This window comes from Oncorhynchus tshawytscha, unplaced genomic scaffold (assembly GCF_018296145.1).
Source record: "Oncorhynchus tshawytscha isolate Ot180627B unplaced genomic scaffold, Otsh_v2.0 Un_contig_7909_pilon_pilon, whole genome shotgun sequence".
Lineage (NCBI taxonomy): Eukaryota > Metazoa > Chordata > Actinopteri > Salmoniformes > Salmonidae > Oncorhynchus > Oncorhynchus tshawytscha.
Window position 1 is genome coordinate 65,001 of NW_024609380.1, and position 12,500 is coordinate 77,500.

General features: G+C 53.5%; 1 protein-coding gene across 1 annotated transcript in view; it reads left to right on the forward strand.

The window, feature by feature from the left end:
• Positions 1 to 12,500, forward strand: part of LOC121844689 (receptor-type tyrosine-protein phosphatase S-like) — a gene marked incomplete at its 5' end in the record, with an annotated part of 62,749 nt that overhangs the window by 39,837 nt on the left and 10,412 nt on the right.

Here is a 12,500-nt window from a genome sequence, read left to right on the forward strand (position 1 = left end):
CAGTCAGCGTTTACTAGGGGGTCAACCCACCAGCAGTCAGCGTTTACTAGGGGGGTCAACCCACCAGCAGTTAGCGTTTACTAGGGGGTCAACCCACCAGCAGTCAGCGTTTACTAGGGGGGTCAACAACCCACCAGCAGTCAGCGTTTACTAGGGGGGTCAACAACCCACCAGCAGTCAGCGTTTACTAGGGGGGTCAACCCACCAGCAGTCAGCGTTTACTAGGGGGGTCAACAACCCACCAGCAGTCAGCGTTTACTAGGGGGGTCAACAACCCACCAGCAGTCAGCGTTTACTAGGGGGGTCAACAACCCACCAGCAGTCAGCGTTTACTAGGGGGGTCAACAACCCACCAGCAGTCAGCGTTTACTAGGGGGTCAACAACCCACCAGCAGTCAGCGTTTACTAGGGGGTCAACAACCCACCAGCAGTCAGCGTTTACTAGGGGGGTCAACAACCCACCAGCAGTTAGCGTTTACTAGGGGGTCAACAACCCACCAGCAGTTAGCGTTTACTAGGGGGGTCAACAACCCACCAGCAGTTAGCGTTTACTAGGGGGTCAACAACCCACCAGCATTTAGCGTTTACTAGGGGGGGGTCAACCCACCAGCAGTCAGCGTTTACTAGGGGGGTCAACCCACCAGCAGTCAGCGTTTACTAGGGGGTCAACCCACCAGCAGTCAGCGTTTACTAGGGGGGTCAACCCACCAGCAGTCAGCGTTTACTAGGGGGGTCAACCCACCAGCAGTCAGCGTTTACTAGGGGGGGTCAACAACCCACCAGCAGTCAGCGTTTACTAGGGGGGTCAACAACCCACCAGCAGTCAGCGTTTACTAGGGGGTGGTCAACCCACCAGCAGTCAGCGTTTACTAGGGGGGTCAACCCACCAGCAGTTAGCGTTTACTAGGGGGGTCAACCCACCAGCAGTCAGCGTTTACTAGGGGGTCAACAACCCACCAGCAGTCAGCGTTTACTAGGGGGGTCAACCCACCAGCAGTCAGCGTTTACTAGGGGGGTCAACAACCCACCAGCAGTCAGCGTTTACTAGGGGGGTCAACAACCCACCAGCAGTCAGCGTTTACTAGGGGGTCAACCCACCAGCAGTCAGCGTTTACTAGGGGGTCAACCCACCAGCAGTTAGCGTTTACTAGGGGGGTCAACCCACCAGCAGTCAGCGTTTACTAGGGGGGTCAACAACCCACCAGCAGTCAGCGTTTACTAGGGGGTCAACCCACCAGCAGTCAGCGTTTACTAGGGGGGTCAACAACCCACCAGCAGTCAGCGTTTACTAGGGGGGTCAACAACCCACCAGCAGTCAGCGTTTACTAGGGGGGTCAACAACCCACCAGCAGTCAGCGTTTACTAGGGGGGTCAACAACCCACCAGCAGTCAGCGTTTACTAGGGGGGTCAACAACCCACCAGCAGTCAGCGTTTACTAGGGGGGTCAACAACCCACCAGCAGTCAGCGCACTAGGGGGGTCAACAACCCACCAGCAGTCAGCGTTTACTAGGGGGTCAACAACCCACCAGCAGTCAGCGTTTACTAGGGGGTCAACAACCCACCAGCAGTTAGCGTTTACTAGGGGGGTCAACAACCCACCAGCAGTTAGCGTTTACTAGGGGGGTCAACAACCCACCAGCAGTTAGCGTTTACTAGGGGGGTCAACCCACCAGCAGTCAGCGTTTACTAGGGGGGGTCAACCCACCAGCAGTCAGCGTTTACTAGGGGGGTCAACCCACCAGCAGTCAGCGTTTACTAGGGGGGTCAACCCACCAGCAGTCAGCGTTTACTAGGGGGGGGTCAACCCACCAGCAGTCAGCGTTTACTAGGGGGGGGTCAACCCACCAGCAGTCAGCGTTTACTAGGGGGGGTCAACCCACCAGCAGTCAGCGTTTACTAGGGGGGTCAACAACCCACCAGCAGTCAGCGTTTACTAGGGGGGGTCAACCCACCAGCAGTCAGCGTTTACTAGGGGGTCAACAACCCACCAGCAGTCAGCGTTTACTAGGGGGGTCAACAACCCACCAGCAGTCAGCAACCCACCAGCAGTCAGCGTTTACTAGGGGGTCAACAACCCACCAGCAGTCAGCGTTTACTAGGGGGTCAACCCACCAGCAGTCAGCGTTTACTAGGGGGGTCAACCCACCAGCAGTCAGCGTTTACTAGGGGGTCAACCCACCAGCAGTCAGCGTTTACTAGGGGGTCAACCCACCAGCAGTCAGCGTTTACTAGGGGGGTCAACAACCCACCAGCAGTCAGCGTTTACTAGGGGGGTCAACAACCCACCAGCAGTCAGCGTTTACTAGGGGGTGGTCAACCCACCAGCAGTCAGCGTTTACTAGGGGGGTCAACAACCCACCAGCAGTCAGCGTTTACTAGGGGGGTCAACAACCCACCAGCAGTTAGCGTTTACTAGGGGGGTCAACAACCCACCAGCAGTTAGCGTTTACTAGGGGGTCAACAACCCACCAGCAGTTAGCGTTTACTAGGGGGGTCAACCCACCAGCAGTCAGCGTTTACTAGGGGGGTCAACCCACCAGCAGTCAGCGTTTACTAGGGGGTCAACCCACCAGCAGTCAGCGTTTACTAGGGGGGGGTCAACCCACCAGCAGTCAGCGTTTACTAGGGGGGGGTCAACCCACCAGCAGTCAGCGTTTACTAGGGGGGTCAACAACCCACCAGCAGTCAGCGTTTACTAGGGGGGTCAACAACCCACCAGCAGTCAGCGTTTACTAGGGGGTGGTCAACCCACCAGCAGTCAGCGTTTACTAGGGGGGTCAACCCACCAGCAGTTAGCGTTTACTAGGGGGTCAACCCACCAGCAGTCAGCGTTTACTAGGGGGGTCAACAACCCACCAGCAGTCAGCGTTTACTAGGGGGTCAACAACCCACCAGCAGTCAGCGTTTACTAGGGGGTCAACCCACCAGCAGTCAGCGTTTACTAGGGGGGTCAACAACCCACCAGCAGTCAGCGTTTACTAGGGGGGTCAACAACCCACCAGCAGTCAGCGTTTACTAGGGGGGTCAACCCACCAGCAGTCAGCGTTTACTAGGGGGTCAACCCACCAGCAGTTAGCGTTTACTAGGGGGGTCAACCCACCAGCAGTCAGCGTTTACTAGGGGGGTCAACAACCCACCAGCAGTCAGCGTTTACTAGGGGGGTCAACAACCCACCAGCAGTCAGCGTTTACTAGGGGGGTCAACAACCCACCAGCAGTCAGCGTTTACTAGGGGGGTCAACAACCCACCAGCAGTCAGCGTTTACTAGGGGGGTCAACAACCCACCAGCAGTTAGCGTTTACTAGGGGGGGTCAACAACCCACCAGCAGTTAGCGTTTACTAGGGGGGTCAACAACCCACCAGCAGTTAGCGTTTACTAGGGGGGTCAACCCACCAGCAGTCAGCGTTTACTAGGGGGTCAACCCACCAGCAGTCAGCGTTTACTAGGGGGTCAACCCACCAGCAGTCAGCGTTTACTAGGGGGGTCAACCCACCAGCAGTCAGCGTTTACTAGGGGGGTCAACCCACCAGCAGTCAGCGTTTACTAGGGGGGTCAACAACCCACCAGCAGTCAGCGTTTACTAGGGGGGTCAACAACCCACCAGCAGTCAGCGTTTACTAGGGGGTGGTCAACCCACCAGCAGTCAGCGTTTACTAGGGGGTCAACCCACCAGCAGTTAGCGTTTACTAGGGGGGTCAACCCACCAGCAGTCAGCGTTTACTAGGGGGTCAACAACCCACCAGCAGTCAGCGTTTACTAGGGGGGTCAACAACCCACCAGCAGTCAGCGTTTACTAGGGGGTCAACCCACCAGCAGTCAGCGTTTACTAGGGGGGTCAACCCACCAGCAGTCAGCGTTTACTAGGGGGTCAACAACCCACCAGCAGTCAGCGTTTACTAGGGGGGTCAACAACCCACCAGCAGTCAGCGTTTACTAGGGGGTCAACCCACCAGCAGTCAGCGTTTACTAGGGGGGTCAACCCACCAGCAGTTAGCGTTTACTAGGGGGGTCAACCCACCAGCAGTCAGCGTTTACTAGGGGGTCAACAACCCACCAGCAGTCAGCGTTTACTAGGGGGGTCAACAACCCACCAGCAGTCAGCGTTTACTAGGGGGGTCAACCCACCAGCAGTCAGCGTTTACTAGGGGGTCAACAACCCACCAGCAGTCAGCGTTTACTAGGGGGTCAACAACCCACCAGCAGTCAGCGTTTACTAGGGGGGTCAACAACCCACCAGCAGTCAGCGTTTACTAGGGGGTCAACAACCCACCAGCAGTCAGCGTTTACTAGGGGGGTCAACAACCCACCAGCAGTCAGCGTTTACTAGGGGGGTCAACAACCCACCAGCAGTCAGCGTTTACTAGGGGGGGTCAACAACCCACCAGCAGTCAGCGTTTACTAGGGGGGTCAACAACCCACCAGCAGTCAGCGTTTACTAGGGGGAGGGGTCAACAACCCACCAGCAGTTAGCGCTTACTAGGGGGGTCAACAACCCACCAGCAGTTAGCGTTTACTAGGGGGGTCAACCCACCAGCAGTCAGCGTTTACTAGGGGGTCAACCCACCAGCAGTCAGCGTTTACTAGGGGGTCAACCCACCAGCAGTCAGCGTTTACTAGGGGGGTCAACAACCCACCAGCAGTCAGCGTTTACTAGGGGGTCAACAACCCACCAGCAGTCAGCGTTTACTAGGGGGTGGTCAACCCACCAGCAGTCAGCGTTTACTAGGGGGTCAACCCACCAGCAGTTAGCGTTTACTAGGGGGGTCAACCCACCAGCAGTCAGCGTTTACTAGGGGGGTCAACAACCCACCAGCAGTCAGCGTTTACTAGGGGGGTCAACAACCCACCAGCAGTCAGCGTTTACTAGGGGGGTCAACCCACCAGCAGTCAGCGTTTACTAGGGGGTCAACAACCCACCAGCAGTCAGCGTTTACTAGGGGGTCAACAACCCACCAGCAGTCAGCGTTTACTAGGGGGTCAACCCACCAGCAGTCAGCGTTTACTAGGGGGGTCAACCCACCAGCAGTTAGCGTTTACTAGGGGGGTCAACCCACCAGCAGTCAGCGTTTACTAGGGGGGTCAACAACCCACCAGCAGTCAGCGTTTACTAGGGGGGTCAACCCACCAGCAGTCAGCGTTTACTAGGGGGTCAACAACCCACCAGCAGTCAGCGTTTAGGGGGTCAACAACCCACCAGCAGTCAGCGTTTACTAGGGGGGGTCAACCCACCAGCAGTCAGCGTTTACTAGGGGGTCAACAACCCACCAGCAGTCAGCGTTTACTAGGGGGGTCAACAACCCACCAGCAGTCAGCGTTTACTAGGGGGGTCAACAACCCACCAGCAGTCAGCGTTTACTAGGGGGGTCAACAACCCACCAGCAGTCAGCGTTTACTAGGGGGTCAACAACCCACCAGCAGTTAGCGTTTACTAGGGGGTCAACAACCCACCAGCAGTTAGCGTTTACTAGGGGGTCAACCCACCAGCAGTCAGCGTTTACTAGGGGGGTCAACCCACCAGCAGTCAGCGTTTACTAGGGGGGTCAACCCACCAGCAGTCAGCGTTTACTAGGGGGGTCAACCCACCAGCAGTCAGCGTTTACTAGGGGGGTCAACAACCCACCAGCAGTCAGCGTTTACTAGGGGGGTCAACAACCCACCAGCAGTCAGCGTTTACTAGGGGGTGGTCAACCCACCAGCAGTCAGCGTTTACTAGGGGGGTCAACCCACCAGCAGTTAGCGTTTACTAGGGGGTCAACAACCCACCAGCAGTCAGCGTTTACTAGGGGGGTCAACAACCCACCAGCAGTCAGCGTTTACTAGGGGGGTCAACAACCCACCAGCAGTCAGCGTTTACTAGGGGGGTCAACAACCCACCAGCAGTCAGCGTTTACTAGGGGGTCAACAACCCACCAGCAGTCAGCGTTTACTAGGGAGGGGTCAACAACCCACCAGCAGTTAGCGCTTACTAGGGGGGTCAACAACCCACCAGCAGTTAGCGTTTACTAGGGGGGTCAACCCACCAGCAGTCAGCGTTTACTAGGGGGTCAACCCACCAGCAGTCAGCGTTTACTAGGGGGTCAACCCACCAGCAGTCAGCGTTTACTAGGGGGTCAACAACCCACCAGCAGTCAGCGTTTACTAGGGGGGTCAACAACCCACCAGCAGTCAGCGTTTACTAGGGGGGTGGTCAACCCACCAGCAGTCAGCGTTTACTAGGGGGGGGTCAACCCACCAGCAGTTAGCGTTTACTAGGGGGTCAACAACCCACCAGCAGTCAGCGTTTACTAGGGGGGGTCAACAACCCACCAGCAGTCAGCGTTTACTAGGGGGTCAACCCACCAGCAGTCAGCGTTTACTAGGGGGGTCAACCCACCAGCAGTTAGCGTTTACTAGGGGGGTCAACCCACCAGCAGTCAGCGTTTACTAGGGGGGGGTCAACAACCCACCAGCAGTCAGCGTTTACTAGGGGGGTCAACCCACCAGCAGTCAGCGTTTACTAGGGGGTCAACAACCCACCAGCAGTCAGCGTTTACTAGGGGGTCAACAACCCACCAGCAGTCAGCGTTTACTAGGGGGGGTCAACCCACCAGCAGTCAGCGTTTACTAGGGGGGTCAACAACCCACCAGCAGTCAGCGTTTACTAGGGGGGTCAACAACCCACCAGCAGTCAGCGTTTACTAGGGGGTCAACAACCCACCAGCAGTCAGCGTTTACTAGGGGGGTCAACAACCCACCAGCAGTCAGCGTTTACTAGGGGGGTCAACAACCCACCAGCAGTTAGCGTTTACTAGGGGGGTCAACAACCCACCAGCAGTTAGCGTTTACTAGGGGGTCAACCCACCAGCAGTCAGCGTTTACTAGGGGGGTCAACCCACCAGCAGTCAGCGTTTACTAGGGGGGTCAACCCACCAGCAGTCAGCGTTTACTAGGGGGGTCAACCCACCAGCAGTCAGCGTTTACTAGGGGGGTCAACAACCCACCAGCAGTCAGCGTTTACTAGGGGGGTCAACAACCCACCAGCAGTCAGCGTTTACTAGGGGGTGGTCAACCCACCAGCAGTCAGCGTTTACTAGGGGGGTCAACCCACCAGCAGTTAGCGTTTACTAGGGGGGTCAACCCACCAGCAGTCAGCGTTTACTAGGGGGTCAACAACCCACCAGCAGTCAGCGTTTACTAGGGGGGTCAACAACCCACCAGCAGTCAGCGTTTACTAGGGGGTCAACCCACCAGCAGTCAGCGTTTACTAGGGGGGTCAACAACCCACCAGCAGTCAGCGTTTACTAGGGGGTCAACAACCCACCAGCAGTCAGCGTTTACTAGGGGGTCAACCCACCAGCAGTCAGCGTTTACTAGGGGGGGTCAACCCACCAGCAGTTAGCGTTTACTAGGGGGTCAACCCACCAGCAGTCAGCGTTTACTAGGGGGGTCAACAACCCACCAGCAGTCAGCGTTTACTAGGGGGGTCAACAACCCACCAGCAGTCAGCGTTTACTAGGGGGGTCAACCCACCAGCAGTCAGCGTTTACTAGGGGGGTCAACAACCCACCAGCAGTCAGCGTTTACTAGGGGGGTCAACAACCCACCAGCAGTCAGCGTTTACTAGGGGGTCAACAACCCACCAGCAGTCAGCGTTTACTAGGGGGTCAACAACCCACCAGCAGTCAGCGTTTACTAGGGGGGGTAAACAACCCACCAGCAGTCAGCGTTTACTAGGGGGTCAACAACCCACCAGCAGTCAGCGTTTACTAGGGGGGTCAACAACCCACCAGCAGTCAGCGTTTACTAGGGGGGTCAACAACCCACCAGCAGTCAGCGTTTACTAGGGGGTCAACAACCCACCAGCAGTCAGCGTTTACTAGGGGGTCAACAACCCACCAGCAGTCAGCGTTTACTAGGGGGTCAACAACCCACCAGCAGTCAGCGTTTACTAGGGGGGTCAACAACCCACCAGCAGTCAGCGTTTACTAGGGGGGTCAACAACCCACCAGCAGTCAGCGTTTACTAGGGGGGTCAACAACCCACCAGCAGTCAGCGTTTACTAGGGGGGTCAACCCACCAGCAGTCAGCGTTTACTAGGGGGTCAACAACCCACCAGCAGTCAGCGTTTACTAGGGGGGGTCAACAACCCACCAGCAGTCAGCGTTTACTAGGGGGGTCAACAACCCACCAGCAGTCAGCGTTTACTAGGGGGGTCAACCCACCAGCAGTCAGCGTTTACTAGGGGGTCAACCCACCAGCAGTCAGCGTTTACTAGGGGGTCAACCCACCAGCAGTCAGCGTTTACTAGGGGGGTCAACAACCCACCAGCAGTCAGCGTTTACTAGGGGGTCAACCCACCAGCAGTCAGCGTTTACTAGGGGGGTCAACAACCCACCAGCAGTCAGCGTTTACTAGGGGGGTCAACCCACCAGCAGTCAGCGTTTACTAGGGGGTCAACCCACCAGCAGTCAGCGTTTACTAGGGGGGTCAACCCACCAGCAGTCAGCGTTTACTAGGGGGGTCAACAACCCACCAGCAGTCAGCGTTTACTAGGGGGTCAACAACCCACCAGCAGTCAGCGTTTACTAGGGGGGTCAACAACCCACCAGCAGTCAGCGTTTACTAGGGGGGTCAACAACCCACCAGCAGTCAGCGTTTACTAGGGGGGTCAACAACCCACCAGCAGTCAGCGTTTACTAGGGGGTCAACAACCCACCAGCAGTCAGCGTTTACTAGGGGGTCAACCCACCAGCAGTCAGCGTTTACTAGGGGGGGTCAACCCACCAGCAGTCAGCGTTTACTAGGGGGGTCAACAACCCACCAGCAGTCAGCGTTTACTAGGGGGGTCAACCCACCAGCAGTCAGCGTTTACTAGGGGGTCAACCCACCAGCAGTCAGCGTTTACTAGGGGGGTCAACAACCCACCAGCAGTCAGCGTTTACTAGGGGGGTCAACAACCCACCAGCAGTCAGCGTTTACTAGGGGGTCAACAACCCACCAGCAGTCAGCGTTTACTAGGGGGGTCAACCCACCAGCAGTCAGCGTTTACTAGGGGGGTCAACCCACCAGCAGTCAGCGTTTACTAGGGGGGTCAACCCACCAGCAGTCAGCGTTTACTAGGGGGGTCAACAACCCACCAGCAGTCAGCGTTTACTAGGGGGGTCAACAACCCACCAGCAGTCAGCGTTTACTTGTATCAAACTTGATCACAGTGATGTGATCCCCTATATTTAGACCAGAGCCCTATTCCCTATATAGTGCACTACTTTAGACCAGAGCCCTATTCCCTATGTAGTGCACTACTTTAGACCAGAGCCCTATTCCCTATGTAGTGCACTACTTTAGACCAGAGCCCTATTCCCTGTATAGTACACTACTTTAGACCAGAGCCCTATTCCCTGTATAGTACACTACTTTAGACCAGAGGCCTATTCCCTATATAGTGCACTACTTTAGACCAGAGCCCTATTCCTGTATAGTACACTACTTTAGACCAGAGCCCTATTCCCTATATAGTGCACTACTTTAGACCAGAGCCCTATTCCCTATATAGTGCACTACTTTAGACCAGAGCCCTATTCCCTATATAGTGCACTACTTTAGACCAGAGCCCTATTCCCTATATAGTGCACTACTTTAGACCAGAGCCCTATTCCCTATATAGTGCACTACTTTAGACCAGAGCCCTATTCCCTATATAGTGCACTACTTTAGACCAGAGCCCTATTCCCTATATAGTGCACTACTTTAGACCAGAGCCCTATTCCCTATATAGTGCACTACTTTAGACCAGAGCCCTATTCCCTATATAGTGCACTACTTTAGACCAGAGCCCTATTCCCTATATAGTGCACTACTTTAGACCAGAGCCCTATTCCCTATATAGTGCACTACTTTAGACCAGAGCCCTATTCCCTATATAGTGCACTACTTTAGACCAGAGCCCTATTCCCTATATAGTGCACTACTTTAGACCAGAGCCCTATTCCCTATATAGTGCACTACTTTAGACCAGAGCCCTATTCCCTATATAGTGCACTACTTTAGTCCAGGGCCCTATTCCCTGTATAGTGCACTACTTTAGACCAGAGCCCTATTCCCTATATAGTGCACTACTTTAGACCAGAGCCCTATTCCCTATATAGTGCACTACTTTAGACCAGAGCCCTATTCCCTACATAGTGCACTACTTTAGACCAGAGCCCTATTCCCTATATAGTGCACTACTTTAGACCAGAGCCCTATTCCCTATATAGTGCACTACTTTAGATCAGAGCCCTATTCCCTATATAGTGCACTACTTTAGTCCAGGGCCCTATTCCCTGTATAGTGCACTACTTTAGACCAGAGCCCTATTCCCTATATAGTGCACTACTTTAGACCAGAGCCCTATTCCCTATATAGTGCACTACTTTAGACCAGAGCCCTATTCCCTATATAGTGCACTACTTTAGACCAGAGCCCTATTCCCTATATAGTGCACTACTTTAGACCAGAGCCCTATTCCCTATATAGTGCACTACTTTAGACCAGAGCCCTATTCCCTATATAGTGCACTACTTTAGACCAGAGCCCTATTCCCTATATAGTGCACTACTTTAGACCAGAGCCCTATTCCCTATATAGTGCACTACTTTACACCAGAGCCCTATGGCACCCTATTCCCTATGTAGTGCACTACTTTAGACCAGAGCCCTATGGCACCCTATTCCCTATATAGTACACTACTTTAGACCAGAGCCCTATGGCACCCTATTCCCTATATTGTGCACTACTTTAGACCAGAGCCCTATGGCACCCTATTCCCTATATAGTGCACTACTTTAGACCAGGATCCCTATGGAGAAATAGGGAGCCACTTGGATCAGAGCCATAGAAATGAGGTCTAACAGGTTCCAGAGCCTCAGTGTTGTCAGAGACACAGTGACATTTAACCATGACTTTGACACGGTGAACTAAACTGAAATGAATCGACGCTGTTTTCTCCACGGTGGTGTGTAACCTAATCCACCCGTAACAGATAGACTGAAGGCTATAGAATACACTGAATTAGTAGCCGTGTAAAAGACAGGTGTTTCTCACAGAAATCAGAGACCGGACAGATTTTCGATTCTAGTTTACGGCCGACGTGTCGGATCACAGTGATGAATAGTTCAACGTCGGTGAAACTCTGTCGTTTATTTGCTGCAACACTGCTAATAACTGCGTCCGGTAAACGGTTGGCACCACAATCTCTCTCTGAGGTTATTCACGAAAGGAAGGAGCGTGGCTTTAAAACAGGAAGAAACATAGTATATAACAAACGATGATGTTATGTTTTATTGTGGTTGTGGTCTTACCCTGCTTGTCCATTGTTTGTACGGAGAGTCACTGCATCAACCTGCCTCTGTTGCTGTCTTCCTGTTTTCTGAGACGACCTTCTGTCTGACGGTGTCTGAGGTACAGGTGACTACGTCATCGCACCGTGGCAAGAGACGGGCCAAAGTGCATTCCAGGCCCCGCTACGTTTACAGACATTTCATTGCATGAAACCATGTCACGTCATTGACTGTGCAGTCTGGCGTCAGGTTGCTGGGGCAGATGATGTGGTTAGCTGATATGTTTACTCACCTGTCCAGGTGTTGTGAGAGCTGGGCAGGTGTCTGTAATGTAGTCATCCTGGAACGCACCCTATCCAGGTGCTGTGAGAGCTGGGCAGGGGTCTGTAATGTTGTCATCCTGGAACGCACCCTATCCAGGTGTTGTGAGAGCTGGGCAGGGGTCTGTAATGTTGTCATCCTGGAACGCACCCTATCCAGGTGTTGTGAGAGCTGGGCAGGGGTCTGTAATGTAGTCGTCCTGGAACGCACCCTATCCAGGTGTTGTGAGATCTGGGCAGGTGTCTGTAATGTAGTCATCCTGGAACGCACCCTCCATCCAGGTGCTGTGATCCTGGAGCTGGGCAGGGGTCTGTAATGTAGTCATCCTGGAACGCACCCTATCCTAGTGTTGTGAGAGCTGGGCAGGGGTCTGTAATGTAGTCGTCCTGGAACGCACCCTATCCAGGTGTTGTGAGATCTGGGCAGTGGTTTGTAATGTAGTCGTCCTGGAACGCACCCTATCCATAACATTATTCAAATAAATTCAAAACAAACATTTATTTAATTTATTTTTTTAGTTTATAAACATATTTTCTGGAGATATATATAAAAACAAGGGTAGATACAGTTTTTGAAAAAGACAATTATATCAATTTTTTTTTAACAACAAGGGGAGAAAATATCATACATAGAGATTGACCCAACAAGCAAAATAATACCCAACATGCAAGAGTTCAATAATATTCAAACAAAACCCATTCCATTCCATTGACAATTTTAATATTTTATATTCAACCGTTGTTTAACCAGGCGAGTCAGTTAAGTACAAATTCTTATTTACAATGATGGACCTGGAGTCCTGTATATACAGGTGATAACATTGTATTCAAATAAGGCATGAAAATATATCTCTTTCACACACAGACCAAAGTCCCACTA